This window comes from Triturus cristatus, chromosome 10 (assembly GCF_964204655.1).
Source record: "Triturus cristatus chromosome 10, aTriCri1.1, whole genome shotgun sequence".
NCBI lineage: Eukaryota > Metazoa > Chordata > Amphibia > Caudata > Salamandridae > Triturus > Triturus cristatus.
This window is the reverse complement of record NC_140593.1, coordinates 874487934-874504738: the sequence shown is the minus strand read 5'-3', so window position 1 is coordinate 874504738 and position 16805 is coordinate 874487934. Positions and strand designations below refer to the sequence as shown.

General features: G+C 46.0%; 1 protein-coding gene across 4 annotated transcripts in view; it reads right to left on the bottom strand.

The window, feature by feature from the left end:
* Positions 1-16805, bottom strand: part of LOC146796150 (uncharacterized) — a 210301-nt gene that overhangs the window by 152189 nt on the left and 41307 nt on the right. The gene's annotated exons all lie outside the window — the stretch shown is intronic.

The window sequence follows — 16805 nt, the reverse complement described above, 5'->3', positions numbered from 1 at the left end:
AAAAACTATTAAAATAGTATTAAATCACTAACCGCTAGGACATTTTTATAAAAAATTCATAAAAACAGCAACAGCACCCTCCTGGTTGGGTAAATGAACATACGGTTTAAATATTTAATTATCATGTTCATTATGGAGATATCTTTTAAAAATGTAGACCCAACTTTACTCTAATAAAGTAGGCAGCAAGAAGAAATCTACTAACTCCAAAAACTATCACCTGGCTGGTGTCAGTTTTTAAGATTCTGCCAGCCTCCTTATAAGATCTTGAACCAATATTACGACAGAGCGGCGCTATCCACTTTTTCCTTGGTGTTACGTAGCTGGAGCAAAATAGAAGTATATGTAAATCATCTTCCTTAGTACCATGGGTACATGAAATACAGAGGTCACTTCCTGATTTTGCCCAGCTTTTTTCAAGCGCCTTTGTTCTAAGCGTACCATATCTAAATTTTAGGTACAGAGTTTTTGATAGTGGGGGATGAATCTCGTCTAGAAAGGGTTCAAAGGATGCTACATCCTTGAACGATAGAAAATTTTCAGTTAGGGGTCCATGAATTCTTGTATACACTGACTCGTAGCTCACATATGACCAAAAGGATAATTTAACAATTTTCCTAGAGCACGAGTTCATAGCCTCAGGGTCATTCCAAAAATGGGCTAATCCGATCATGCCTAACCAATTTCTAACATGTTTGAACCAATAAACTTTGTTACAACTATCGAGATCCATGACTTCTTTCAGGCCTTTCTTGTAGTCAAGTAATTCTGGAGTCGTCCACAATCTAACCCACAGCAATAACGGTCTTAATATTGCATGTTGATCTGTACGTTTCAAATTTAGGTCCAGAAGAAGGGGTGTCAATGGGGTATTAATAGGTATTTTTAATAACCCCCTAAGAAACTTGTTCTCAAGGCTTTCAAATGTATTTCTGCATGCGGGTCCCCATAATTCTGCCCCGTATAATACTGCCAGTTGAGCTTTATACTTAAAAATCTCTAGGGCAGGGGTCACTGCCTTGTTCAAGCATTTTTTATGTCTCTTAAGGATTGGGAGACAGTTTTGTTTGAAGATTATCTTATTCTTTTCTAGCTGTGATCTCCACGCTAAAGAAGAATCTATTGAGACACCTAGATAAATAAAATTCTTCACATAATCAAGCTTCTGTCCATTTAACATTAGATTTTTCTTAAAATTTCTATGTGGGCTTAATGCCATATATTTCGTTTTTTTAGTATTAATTTCTAAGCCCTTCAAGGAACAATACAATTGAAACCTATCTAATAAATTTTGCAGGCCCCGTGGCGCTTGGGAAATAAGAATGGTATCGTCTGCGAACAGGAGGGACGAAACCCGTTCGCCCCCTAGTCTTGGTGAATCATTGTCACTACACTCCATATAAGACGGAATATCGTTAACAAACAGGGAGAATAGAGTCGGTGCCAATACACACCCCTGACGTACTCCCCTTTTAATTGGAATGGCTTTTGTAAGTTCCCCAGTAGGACCCTACCTGACCTTGGCATAGTTATGCATATGCAATCCAATAACCAATTTTAATAAATCTGGTGGGAGTCCCTGAGATTTCAATGATTCCCACAAAAGGTCTCGCAGAATAAGGTCAAATGCGGCTCGTAAATCAACAAATGCCACATACAAATAGCCTTTACGGAGGGTGACATATTTCCAATACAAACAACAGAGCCTTAGGACTTGATCAATGGTTCCTGTTTTTTTCCTGAAGCCAGCTTGATATTTCGTTAAAATTAATTCTTCCTCCAACCATGTATTAATACGGTTTAATATATGCCTAGCATACATTTTTTGGGTAATGTCTAAAAGGCTTATAGGGCGATAGTTAGCAGGATTGCTTCTATCGCCCTTTTTAAAAACAGTAATAATTTCCGCTCCGTTCCATGTGTCCGGAATTGCTTCCCCGGCTGCAACAGTGTTGCACAAATGATTAAGGTATGGTACCCAAACATCTAATTCATGCTTGAATAGATCACCTGGTACTTTGTCCAGCCCAGGAGCTTTCGTGTTTAACAGAATTAATAGCTAGCTCTGTTTCCTCTAGATCAAAAACTATATGAGCGAGTTCAGCCTCTACGGGCGGCAAAGCTTACTCTTCCTGTATTGCACTATCAGCCCCTTGAGCGGCATACAAATTCGTAAAATGATCTATCCAGGTTGCTTCATCTAGAAAAACCTCTCTTGAGCCTTTCTCCCTTTGGTTACCCTTTGCCACTGTTTCCCAAAATAACTTTTGGTCCTTGATTTTGGCTGCCATCAGCATACAGGACCATAATTCCTCGTCCCATGAGCGCTTTGCGTTAATCAGCACCTTATTGTATAATTTCCTACTTACTTTAACTGCCAGCGAGTTTTTGGTTTTTACCGAATCAATCAAAGCTGATTTTGCTATTCGGCATTCTTTATTAAACCATGGTTTACCTATAGGCTGTAAATTCACAGCACCCGTTCCTTTTTTTGGTCTTTTAGTCATGAGTTCTAGTAATTCTTTAAAGAACTCATTATGTAGTTTAAGAAATTGACCAGGTTCGCTTTTAGAGGGATTATAGGTATCAAATATATTAATAAGGCAGTTATAGATATTTGCCACTAGATCTTCTTGTTCCAGGATATATGCCCATTTAACAGCCCGACGATTATTACTTAATATGACATTATCTAGGGCTGGTTGATGTCCTCCTTCATTAACTTCCGTCCCCATTACTAAGCTCTTTACAAAACTAATTTCGAGGGGATGGTGGTCACTGTCAGATCTTGTTTTGACCATCAGATCTTTAGTATATGGCCACAGATCCACGGAAACAATAGCATAGTCAATTATACTTTGACAATTGCGTCTCGAAAAAGTAGGTGCATTGGGGCTATCAGACGGGAAACGCCCATTACATGCCCTCAGTCCATGACTTACCAATACCCTTGTGATTTGGAAAGCTAGGGTAGTACCAACAACTGCCCCATTACTAGATAAGGATGGTATACCATTAGCATTATCCTCATCCTCATACAAGTTATTCATTCCAACAATGGGCTCAAAATTACAGTTCATGTCCCCACATATAATCGTACTTGTTTCCGGGTCCAGAGTATCCAGTATTGACTCTAATTTGTCAATACATGGTGACTCCTTGTATGATGGGCGCGGTCGATTATACACATTAAAAAGATGGATCACCCGTTTATCAACGGTAACCATTTCCAGGCCAAGTATATCTAGGGAGTCAATTCTTAGTTGCTGGATGGCTATATTAATAGACACGCTAACCCATATTATTAACCCTCCTGATGGACGGCCTCTTACTGATGGAACTGCGTCCAACTGATAAGTTCCATATCCAACTCTATGCATGGATTTCGTAGCCCATGTTTCTTGTAAAACACAAATATAGTCGTTCATCATTGGGAAGCTAAGAAGTCTAAATATCAGGTTAAATCTAAAACGAGTCAACAAAAAACGATCAAAATCATTATCAGTTAGGGATAGGTATAGCTGGATGGTGGGTGAGGACAGGGTCAGATAATGAGCTTGGGCAGTAGGTTTTTTTTAATTCAATAGCTATTCTTTTATCATCTAGATGCTCCATGCAGCAAGCCTTAAGATCTTTCCTGGAAATAGTACGCATGGTAGTTGGATCTATATAGTATTCTGGATGGCCTATGTCTAGCATGAGTTTTTTCACGTATTCCAGCCACCTGATGGATTTAACACCGTCTGATTTCAGTACATCGGTGAGTAGGTAGCGGTTAAATCCTGTTTCCTCTGACATCCAGATACTATGCCATAGAAGGACGGGTTGGATTTTAATGATATCTTCCAGGTATGGGATACCCAATTCCATATGTATTGCATATGTTGTGGTACTTTGGGGTACTGCTAAGAGGAACTTCAGGAACCTGTTTTCCGCAGTCTGCATAGTGTGTATATCAGCATATCCCCAAACGCCTGCTCCATAGATGGCAATAGGAACACATTTTGCCTTGTAGATGTATATAAGTTCAGCCGGTGAGCGCTTGCCTAATTTTCGACTGAAGTTCGACAAGGCCGCTAATGCCCTGACGTACAGTAAATGTCTATTCTTAATCGACTCAATCCAGCTTCCTGTCCTCTCAAATAAAATCCCCAAATAGGAAAATGTTTTAGTTTGCTCAATAGGGCTGGTATTAATAAATATAGTCTTAGCCCTCCTGTTTGTCCCAGTCCCGCAATTCATAGTGTAAGTCTTTGTACAGTTTATAGACAACCCCAAATTTGACATAAAACTAGTGTAAGAATTAACTACCCTCTGTAGAGCAAGTGGGGTACGGGCCATTAGAACAGCATCATCTGCATACAGAAGTGCCGGGATGGAACGTTTTGCTGCCTTGGGTAGATCCCTACACTCCTTGGTTAAGATAGTTTCCAGACCATTTATATAGAGTGTGAAAAGAAATGGAGCAAGGACGCAGCCTTGCCTCACCCCTTTCTCGATACCAAAGTGCCTCGTGCATTCTCCATTTCTTCCATATCTTACCTTAGCCCTGGCCCCCGAATAAAGTTCCCTTAAAAACGAAATGATTAAAAGATCTACGCCGAGCCCTTCTAGAATCAACCACAGCTTGTCATGCAGGACACAGTCGAAAGCTGCCGTAAGGTCGACAAAGGTCATGAATAATCTACCCTTTTTTGCCTTTGTATATTTTTCCATCAAAATATGGAGGTTCAACCCCTGTTCGACTGTGCCCAATCCCTCGCGAAACCCGTATTGGAGGTCACTAATGATAGCTTGTTCGTCAGCCCAGGTCTGTAGTCTATTAAGTAGTACCCGGCCTATGATTTTGGTGGTAGAATCCAGCAACGATATCGGGCGATAACAAGCTGGATTTGATCTATCACCCTTTTTAAAAATTGGCACGATCAAAGATTCGTACCAAGTTGGTAAAAAGGTAGAATTGCATGCATTAGAAACCTGGGTTAAAAGAGGACCCCATAATGCTGTACTAGATTTAAAAGGGTCCGCAGGAATGCCGTCTGGGCCTGGAGCTTTACCAGAAGGGCTAGAATCAATAGCTGCAATAATTTCATTTAAGGTAAAATTCATTTTAAAATCATTTACTATATCCAATGTATTAAAAGTGGGACCTTGTTCTTCAGAGTTTGAATTCTTGTACAGATTGGAGTAGTGTTGGACCCATTCAGATTCCGAGATGGCAACCTCCATTACTGCCATATCTTTATCTGCCATGAAAGGTAAGTTCACCACTTTCCAAAAGGCAGAGAAATCACGACTATCTGCAGCGTCGCGTAATGCCCGCCAAGTATTGAGTTTTAGAATAGACTTAGCATTTTTAAGGACATTTTTGTAATTTCGCCTTGCCTCCCTTATGTGTTCAGAGTTCTTAGGTGATGCATGAATACAGTTTTTAAGGTAAGAATATGCTTCTGAACACTCGATATTAAACCAGCCTGATTTGCTTCTCGAGGTCTTGTTCTTTTTAACAGATAATGACTCTTTTATGTATTTCGAGATTGCCAGAAAATTCTCCCTAATCTCAATACTGGATGTGGTCTCGTCGAGGCACTTCAGAAACATGTTTTTACAATTGGTAACTATATTTGAGATAAGTTCATTGGTATTTACGTTGGACCATTTTAGTGCAAACCCATTTTGTCTAATACCAACAATGTGGTCAACATTGTCAGCAGTTATTGATCTAGTGGTACAGCTCTGTTTGGACGTAGTTACGTCAACACTAAGAGGAAAATGGTCACTAAGGACTATCTCATGTGTCTTAAAGTTATTAATACAAGAGGAATATCTGGATGAGAACAAGATAAAATCAATAGTAGATAATCGACCATGTGCATAAAATGTAGGGGAAAAGGGAATCATAGGGGAGCACGGAGGAGTAGTTTTCTCTCACCTCATGCTATTGGCAATTTGTTATAGGACTCGTACCCCCCAGGATGGCTCCCACCTGCGTCCTTGAGGGGTGAGCCCCTGTCATCTGGTCTAGGTCCGCCACCTGAGAGGCCCACCCCTCCACCACCAGGCTGCTCATCGGGGCTCGTAGGGAATACTCAGGGGCGGATGCCCCATGCCCTATTTTTAAACTGGCGCCCTTGCCCCCAGCCGGTGTCCCATTCTCTCTGGGGTGAGCTTACCGTCTCTCCACCTCAGTGCTGGCCTAAGGAGTATGCCGGAGGACTCCCCTTATCAATGTAAAGGCAACTTATGTGGCCTCTTTACCGCCACACTCAATTCCATATCCAACACCTCCCCAATCTCTATCTTTAGGGACGGGTGGGTGGGAGATTAAAAGGAGACCCCTGCATACCGGGGCCGGCGCAGTAAGAAAAGAGAGGGCGAGGACACGGGCAAGTTGCCCTAAATAGGCCCCCGCCCTCTCCCCCTCCTCGGGGTGCCGGCTCCGGCCGGAAATGACGTCACGACGTTGACCCGGAAGTTATTCGTGTTGCCGTCCTGTTAGTCCACCTATGAAGATCACCAAAGGGAGGGGGGGGGCGTGCCCAGGTGCCCGGGGGGCCGAGTCCTAAGTGCGCGCCTCATTATATTTCGCGCTTGTCATAGGACTCGTACCCCCCAGGATGGCTCCCAGCCCTGCCCCCCTCCAAACCCACAATCAATGCTTGACGACCAGAGCTGTGGGTTAAAAAAGGCCATGTTTATTACAAATCATCACACAAACATGACAATATATAATTCATACAATTTGATACGATATGGATTTATCAAATTCAATCGTTAAACAATATATATATATTCAAGTTGCCCCTAGTTTCGTGCTCCATCCGCCAGTCGGGCAGAACTCAATTTATTCACCAGAAAACGTTGTCTATTGCTCCAGCACTAAGGGGCCTTCTGGCTCGCTTCGCCCAACCAACTGAGAACCACGCAAGGTGCAACCCATCTGCGTCATTGAGGGGTGAGCCCCTGTCATCTGGTCTAGGTCCGCCACCTGAGGGGCCCACCCCTCCACCACCAGGCTGCTCATCGGGGCTCATAGGGAATACCCAGGGGCGGATGCCCCATGCCCTATTTTTAAACTGGCGCCCTTGCCCCCAGCCGGTGTCCCATTCTCTCTGGGGTGACCTTAACGTCTCTCCACCTCAGTGCTGGCCTACGGAGTATGCCGGAGGACTCCCCTTATCAATGTAAAGGCAACTTATGTGGCCTCTTTATCGCCACAAGGGGGACCAGGGCAGACCGCCCTTCGCCCTCCCCACCCCAAGCGACCTGTGAACCCCTAGGTTCTCAACAATCTTCAGGCTTGGAGCATGTCTGATTCAAATGGCCTGATTCGTCGGTCTTGTTACCTCTGCAATGCAAGATAACCCACCCTGGGGACAGGACTCCCACACGACGTCTTGCGCCCGCTGCCACTGTGTGTGCAGAACGAGCCCTACCGGCCCTGCTCACAGGCAGGCCACCCAGGGTCTACACCGCTAATCCCACCCTACCTAACTCTTGTCCCGAGCCATATCTATCCTGCTGCGCATGTCGTGGCTCTACTTCTGAATCTTGTGACCAACTAACGTGCACCGTCAGCTGCGGGAAATAGCCCTGCAAGCGAAATGTCCTAACTAAGCGTGAGTCTGTCATGATACTCGATGAGCATGCATACTCCTGTGAACATCCACCCGCCGCTACATGCTCCTGTTATAAAATTCCGTCGGGAGAGGGCCTGTCTACCCTAGATAACCCAGTATCCGGGCACTCCCGCGCTCCCACCGCCCTGAGTCGCGATGCCCGCACAACTCTGTTCCCCCTGGAGGAGCCCTCACAAGCGCCCCACCACCCTGCCTCTGATGCGGGAAATCGTGTAAATCGGTCGGATGACTGCTGTTGCAGTGAGGGATACGTCACCAGACACATACTAATATTGGGGAATTACCCCAAATGTAGCCATGACAGTAACCACCATCTGTTGCGTCCTCGCGCCAGATACGGGCCCACTTTATGCCCTCCGTCCCTACCAGCTGCCTCCACTGGGCATCACTACCCAAGTCCTGCAAGGCCTAAACAATCTCAGGAGGGACTGAGCCTGACAAATCAATGGTGCATAGATGAAGTGTGTTGTACGACCCCCCGGAGTGTACCACTAGGCCCTACCGCCCCATTCACCACTCCCCGAGCTGTGTCCCACGTCCCCCTAGGGAAGCTCAGTGAAAAGGCCACACTCACTAAGCATCCTCCTTTCCTGCTACATGCTAATGAACCCGCCTCTACATCCCCAGATACACATTGTCATACGCTGCGTGCGTAAGCAGGGGCAGGTCCGGGCCCAGGGTCCCACACGTAAAAGAAAAAGGTGAGTGCCAGCTCCAGGCCACCCCCGGACCCAAGGACACAAATGTACAGGAACAGGAGGCGCCAAACCACACGCCGCCTGCCCAGGGGAAAAAGGGGGGGGGGGACCTTGTGGAAACGCAGGATCCCCCCTAAAATTGCACAGAGGGAACCGCGAGCCCACGTCAATCGGGCGAATACGCCCCTCTGGGCCCCATTGCGGCGATGTCATACACATCCTGCGCGTATACCCTCTCCAAAGCAGACAGACGTATATGTCACAGGCGATGAGGAAGGGGCAGCTCCAATGTTGTGGCATAGCCAAGGCACAGACCGGGCCTAAGAGGACACCCATCCTTACGCAAAGGCCAATTTACCATGAACACCGCAAGCGCATGATGCGAGAAAGTCGCCATGGATCAATAGACTGTTTCCATCAACAGCAGCGGCAAGAAAAAGACCCTCCCCGAGTAAAACTGTCTCCAACTTTGCTCGAGTAAAACCAAGCTCGCAACCCCCACACATTCCTGCCAGCACCGAAAGTCAACGACAACTTCCGTACTGCCGTCAGCCACCTTTGGTGCCAAACAGAATTTATTTTAAAATACCTTAGGAGACCAAGGCGACTGCTGCGGTTAATTAGCTGTGTCCGCCCATTCTAGGGCTAATAACTGACCTGCTGGCACAGGAAGGAATGCTCATACTGACAATCTGGGTGGGTAATCTCTTGTTACAGACTCCAAATACCAGAAATTATTAACGTGCCTGCTGCAGTTTTTCGAATGAAAATGCCAGATCAGACGTCTACTCTATGTAACCCCGCTTATCCGGGTAATAAGTAACTAGTGAACTGCGGATTACTTTGCTCTGTCCTGCCACACACCCACATGATAGAATATTTTGTAATATTTATATTTCTGCAGTTTTAGATGGTGCTGCACGACCATAAGTTAATGGGTGTTTGAGCACTTTAATTGCGCAGCAGTTACGTTTACACAAGGCCACACTCATTTCTTTTTAAGCACGGGCAGATTAAGTGCGTTGCCCAGAATCCCTGCCCTTTGAGAAGGCGCTGAGACTCGAACCTGGTTCTCCAGACTAGTTTAATGGGCTATGCACTAGCTCGTTGTGCATGGAAAGCATAAGTTTCAGTCTACGTATCTTTCATATATCCAAAGCTTGCGAAAGTAATCATCCATGAAGCCAGGTATTTACAGATGAAGAGAAGGAGTCTTCTAGGCTCGTGCCCTGCATGTGTGCCAATCCTACTCATGACCCCAGAGAAGGCACAATGCGCCGTGAAGCCGCTGGGTGGATCGCAAGGCACTGGCTCAGAACCCACTTTGTTTTTTCCCTTTTTTGGCCCCCCACTAGTCAGAATGTGCTCATGTCCCAATACTGAACCCTTGCTCCCACTCCATGACTATCAGTGTAACTCGAAACCGAATCATTTGGACTTCAATCGGAAGCCAGGAAAAAACCACAATCTTGCGCACACCACGCAGGCTCACCACGTTCCCGCGGAAAAAACACCCCCACTAACTCAACCACGTCAAAGTCATCTTCTGCAATGTGCTCATTAAGCGTTGGACGGGGAAATATTCGTGCAGATCTGATGACACCACAACGTTACACTTCCCAGTTATTGTTCCCACGTAACGTGCACCGCCATCCTTCCCCCGACCGCCCATACAACCATGGTGTTCCTTCCAATTTAAGAATAGATGTTAAAGTTGTTTGGTAACCATGTTCAAAGTACTTAATACACTTTCAGCCCCCGACTGAACACAGCATTCCTTAAACTAGAGGTTCGGATCAGGAAGCCAGAATACGCTTTCAGCCACCGACTGAACACAGCATACCTTAAACTAAAGGTTCGGATCAGGTAGCCTGAGCGCACGAATGAGGTTCTGACACTCTTTTGCACGACCTGGTTAAAACAAATGACAAAACACGCTCCCAAAGTCGGGAGCTCTATCATCGAGTATGGTTGAATCACGTTCTTTTTGTGCCCCCGGTGTTCTACTCGGTGCAAAGTACAAACGTCAAAACACGCTACCAAAGTCGGGAGCTCTATCATCGAGAATGGTTGAATCACGTTCTTTTTGTCCCACCGGTGTTCTTCTCGGTGCAAAGTGCAGCTGCTCTCACTTCTCTTCGGAAAGACAACTCATAGAAGTGCTGTTTGCCCATATGCATTGCACCACTCTGTCCCCACTGTTTCTTTTACCGAGTTGCTCTAATTTCTGTGTCCGAGTATGTTTGGCGCCTTCACTGCACAGTAAATCTGGGAGCCCCCCAACCAGTGACTGCCTGCCTGCATGCTGTTATCCCCTCAGCCTGTTATAACCCTCAGCCCCGCCGAGGCCCGAACCCGGGCCCCTCAACATCGAACAACCGGGCTGGCTCACCCAATCATAACAGAAAAAAGGGAATATCGAACAGGACAAATGAAAGGGAATTAAACATTTCACCCTGAGAGACAGCGTCTCGAACCTTAACAATTATGCCACATTAGCTCCGGATCCCGGTGCCCCTCAGCCCCGCCGAGGCCCAACCCTGGGCCCCTCGGCATCGGACACTTGGGCTGACCCTCCCAATCCTAACGGAAAAGGATATCGAAACGGACAAAATCAAGGGAATTAAACATGTCACTTTGAGAGACAGCGTCTCAAACCTTAACCGTTAGGCTACAGTCGCAACGGATCCCGGTGCCCATCAACCCGCCGAGGCCCCACAGCATCGGACAACTGGGCTGACCCTCACCCCCGCCGGGGCCCGAACCTGGGCCCCTCGGCATCGAACAAATGGGCTAGCCCTCCCAATCGTAACAGAAAAGGATATCGAAATGGACAAAATCAAAGGGAAATAAACATGTCACTTTGCGAGACAACGTCTCATACCTTACCCCCTAGGCTACAGTAGCAACGGATCCCGGTGCCTCTCAGCCCGCCGAGGCCCGAACCTGGGCCCCTCACCATCAGACAACTGGGCTGCCCCTCGCAATCGCAACGAACACGGATATCGAACCGGACATAGTCAATGGGACTTCAACATGTCACCTTGAAGAGTCAGCGACTCATACTTTAACCATTAGGCCACAGTAGCAACGGATCCCGGTGCTCTCTATCCCGTGATTCAACCGTGCTCCCTCAAAACCGCCACGACATGCTGCACTCGACCCAACACCCGTGTTTTTGACTATTCACTTATGCTCCGAGCTCAGTACACACCGCTTTATTACCTTACGTGGACTGCAGCTCCGATAATTACACGTTTAACAACGTAGCAGACCCGTGTACCCGCCACTACTTTACTACGTTCTCAGAGCTCCCGCGCCCCTACAAGTGTAGATATCTGCGTGCCCATAAAGATGATGATGCCCAATCCCTTCCACCACTGGATTATCGTAATTAGACACAGACCGCTGGTGACCGGCGACCAAAGCCAACGCTCCATTCCCACGCGTTTTTTTAAATTACTGCACACTTCTAACGCTAAACAATCAAAGGCTTCCTTCCCTTTACCTCATTGCTCCACCAAACACACTATGGCTCAATCCCCTCTTCCTAGGCCGCGCCGCACTTCTGGCCATACGGGCACTCCACTGTTCTCCAGCGTCCGGACCTGCAGCCATGCTCTCCCACAGCTGCTGTCCATTAAACTCCACAAGCGCCGGTCCTCTAACGACGCATAATTCGACGACCTGCACAAATGAGATTAAAAGGAGACCCCTGCATACCGGGGCCGGCGCAGTAAGAAAAGAGAGGGCGAGGACACGGGCAAGTTGCCCTAAATAGGTCCCCGCCCTCTCCCCCCCTCGGGGTGCCGGCTCCGGATGGAAATGACGTCACGACATTGACCCGGAAGTTATTCGTGTTGCCGTCCTGTTAGTCCACCTATGAAGATCACCAAAGGGGAGGGGGGGGGCGTGCCCGGGTGCCCGGTGGGCCGAGTCCTAAGTGCGCGCTTCATTATATTTCGCGCTTGTCATATTAGTCCGCCTCCTGTGGAATTCTTGCAATAAATGGGCAACAATTTTACATATCTAAATATACACAAAGGCATCACATCACCCGGTTCAGATTCACGGATTGCATGTTATTGCTAAAAAAATCTCCACCTGGTGTATTCACAAAACCCTGCATGAAAAACCGACCTTGAGTTACATTTTCAAATGTTACCTTATTTTGAAAGACCCTCTCCTTCCCTTTTACCTTCTACATGCCTCTTGTGTCAATTGACTACTCCAAATCACACGCCTGTCATAATCTCTCTTTTTTTTAAACCATATCCCTGCAACCTAACAATATCTCTTCATTCAATCCTTTGTTTCCCATAGAACCCCCTTTAATGATCACACCAAAGTCTCTAATGTACCACAAAGAAACTGGAGTCAATGCATGGAATGGTTTCCTTGAAGCACAATACTAATTCTAATAACCAGTGGATTACCCACTAACTTTGGGCTCCCAAATATAGTGCTGTAAAGCGCTTCAAAGTCTCGTCAGGGGTAGTAAACACTACATAAATGCAATTTTAATTCAGTTCAATTGAGTGTCAAGCTGCCATCCATGAATTCAGTAGGGATTTCAGGAGGAACCTGAAATGAAATTCAACAATGCCATACTAGGTTGGGATCAAAGTTTGCCACCTCCTTTAATGGGAAAAATCAATTGTGATCATAGTATAATGAATCACAATTGTACACAGTTACGTCCTATGCTGGCACAAGGACCTGCTACTGTCCAATGTACTCCACTTGGAGCTAAAATGAACACTAAACACTTGTGTCACCCAAGAGTTGTTCATCTGCAGGAGTTCCACTTGGAAGTTCTAGTGTTATAGATCTTTGCTTTGCTGGATACCATTGCTGCAAGATTTTTATGCAGAGTTTTCTCTGGAAGGTCCTTATCGAATAATACAGCAAACTCAAGTTGTGCTGCATTTTTACTTTGAAGACTGTCCCTCAAATGAAGATCAAGTGTATTTGGACACAGACTCTAGTTTGTATCGAAAACTGGATAACATTGTGGGCACAAATCACATGAGACAAGTGCATCAAGTACTCTGTGTGCACCTCGAAAATCAAAATTTATCAGTACTTTTGTCGCTGTTTCCCCCAGTCTCCAGGTGTCACGCTTGGAACCAGGGACAGTTTCTGGGATCCTAACCCTCAAACACCTGGTCTCTGGTGGTGCACTCAAATCCTTTATGGTGCTTTGGGATACATTTGCACTGCCAAATACCAAACAATGGCGATACATGCAACTGCATCACTGTCTGCTGAGCAGGCTGGTCCCTCTGCCCTGGACCATTCCTCGTTCTCTGGTACTTTCTTACTGTAATACCTGGGGCCAATTTAAAGGCGTGATGTCTTGATTCTGTAACCTCCTGATCCACCACCTGTGCTCTCAACAGCAACTGGCCAGCCTTAAGATGACCTGACAGGCTGGTCTGCAAGTGGAGTATGATGAGGAGGACTGGGCAGAGCTCCTGGAAGACCTGGACCGGGAAGCACAGGCGGCCCGAATGAAGCTCAGCCTTTTTAAGGTCCTTCAGGGTTGGTACTGGACTCCGGCACGGCTTCAGGCCACGGGGCTGCTTCCTCACTCTGCCCGTTGTCGGTGCGATCATGTGCCCTGTGATATTGTTCAAATCTTACTGGACTGTCCTGCAATCTATCCCTTCTGGACAACAGTGGGGCCTACACTCTGGGAGTCTATGGACTTGCCGTTGCTGGTTCCGAGCACTCCAATTCTCCTCCATGACCTGGCGGACCTCCCACAATTGCCCCGCCATGCCCGCCGTTTACTCACCACTGCACTTGCTGCAGCCAAGATCTGTATACTACGGCATTGGCACTCCCGCAGGTACCCTTCCCTGAGGAGTGGCTCGAGGCTCTGTACAAGACAGCGTCCCATGAAAAAGTAATTCACAACTTAATGGAAAAAGCAGATATCTTTCTTCTCACATACAACCATCCCCCAACACGCCCTGATACTTATTTATTCTTGGTTACTCTTGTTCTTTATCGCCGCAGCCCAGCACTCATCCCCCAGTCTGTCGATGTGTTTATCCCTTCCCCTGACCCCCACCCCCACCACTAGCTCCCGTACCCGGGCTCTGTCAGACCGGCCCACCCTCCTTTTTTCTTCTTCTCACTTTCTTTCCTTCTTCTCTTTTCCGCTCTCTTTCTGTACATCCCTTCCTCCTACCCCCTCCCTTTTTTCGCTTATTGCATTTTTTTTATTTTTTTTTGTCCTCATTTTGCCCTTGGAAGATCACGTAGAAGCTCTAGGAGAGAAAAGATGAGATACACTGTCACAGATAAACTGGTAGTGCCCTGACCGGCAGAGATAGCACTCAGTGTCACTCAAAACTCTCCAAAAAGTGCACCACGAGAATATAATCCATATAGGAGCAATATTGCTGCTATTGAATACCCATGACAGATCAGGGAAACCATGCTGTGGGTATATCTATATCTAGGAGGGAGAGCAGACCAAGCAGCGTTAATCATCGGACAGTGGGGGAAAAAAAAAACAAACACACATCTAGGACCAGTTCAAAAGGTGCCAAAAGTCTCGTTTTTCAGGGTTACCGGATCTTACTAGGTCGATTTTTGACGTTCGCAGTACTGATGAACGCCAATCTAACAAGGTGGGAGGCAGTGGTTTCTTCCATTTCCTGCAAATCTCTCTTCTTGCAAGTAGGATATAATAAAACAAGAGTTTTTTAACAGGACCTTGAACATCCAGTGATGTTCCAAAAATTACAAGCAGTGCATCGATTGAAATTTGATGCCCCACAGATGTTGTCAACAAAGTGCTGATAGCGTCCCAAAAAGGTAACACCAATGGGCATTCATAAAACATATGTAGGTCCGAGGCTGCTGGCAACCCGCATTTAGGGCATGCCACAGTGGATTCAGTAGAAAATTTTGATAGCCGCTGTGGGGAATAATAAGCCCTATGTAGCGTAAAGAAATGGTTCCTACACAACCACGCCGGCTTCACTGTATCCCACAGGATCTTAAAGGAGGAATACCAGATGTTCTCAAGATCTTTTCCAGGGAAAGAGGAACTCCACAATGTTTCAGGTAAGACAAACTCCCCGTCGACCTCATCTAGTAACAAATTATACCAGAACGAAATTTCCTTAGGTACAGGAGGTTTGTCCGTCATCAGGGTCACTATACTGCTCTCAACACCTATTTGGAATCTACCCCTAATAGAGCTCTGAGTATGGTCGCTTATTGCATTGTTTGATATCAGTGCGTGCACCGCAATCATAATTTGTACCTCCCTTGGGGTCCGAGCAGGACTTATATATCACTGTGTGTACTGCTGTTTTTTGACCCATCATTTATGTCAATAAAAAAATTGCTACCAAAAAAAAGAATATGTGCCAAAATATAGTGTACACATGACATATAGCGTAGAAATATAGTGTACACTTGTCTCCTAGTTTACGTTAGCGTGTTGGTTAAGAAGACGAAGGAAGTGGACAGTTCAGGTTTGCTCGTTACGCTTATGCATCATAGTCTGTTCCCAGATGTGTGCCTCACCACTTTTAAAATCCACAAGCTGCCACTGTCCTCTTGAAATTGATTCTGAAGTTCCATTGTGCCGCCGTTTGCTGATTTTAAGCTCTAACGACTGCCTATATCTAGTAAAAGGCTCGATAATAGAAACATTACATTGATTGAGTTGGGGAGCCCCCTTGCGGCTAATTGACGTAATGTCAACAGTTAAGAGGTCCGTAAATAGGTGCTTCATTCCTCTCAAGTGCTTAACGATCGCGCCCTGCTGGTCCTTCTGTCACTTCAGGGCACACCTCCCCGCACAGATGGCAACATGGTGCTAACTGTTTGGTCTTTGTAAGATTTCAAATTGCAACTACAAATTATTTCGTAGAATTTCTCCCCTTACTCTGGATCTTTCATCCTATGACGTTTTCACTCCAAAGACTAAAAATGTGCAGATAGGGCCAAAGAGATCTGGGTTTGTTGTACGAAGTGGCAGGTTCTTTCTCAGTCTTGTCCCCTGGATGGTAGATTGATTTTCTTTCACACGTTCTCAATGCTATTTTCTTTTTGTCCCTCTGTTGGGTGCTGCACACAAAGATATGTGTGGATACCTTGCTTTAGGGCTGGCCTTATCCTTCTGCTTAAGTACATCTAGAGTTCATTGATTTAGTATTGTACGAGGTAATTACATTTGTAACAAAAAAACATAAGAGCAGGGCCCCCAAGATTTCTTTAGAGACTTCTCTCTAGTTAGTATTCGGAGTTTCGGGATACTAAGGCTGTTAGTATTGATTCCTCCTCGTGCTTCTTTATTCCAATACCCCATGCTGCCTGTCTTTGCAGCACTCTTCCAAGTTATTTTTCAGTCCTGCTTTCTTCCTTTATCACTTGTTTTCTATATTTCTTTTCTTCCTTCTTTCTGCCTATTTTGCCTTTCTTGCTCTTGTTCTAGGTC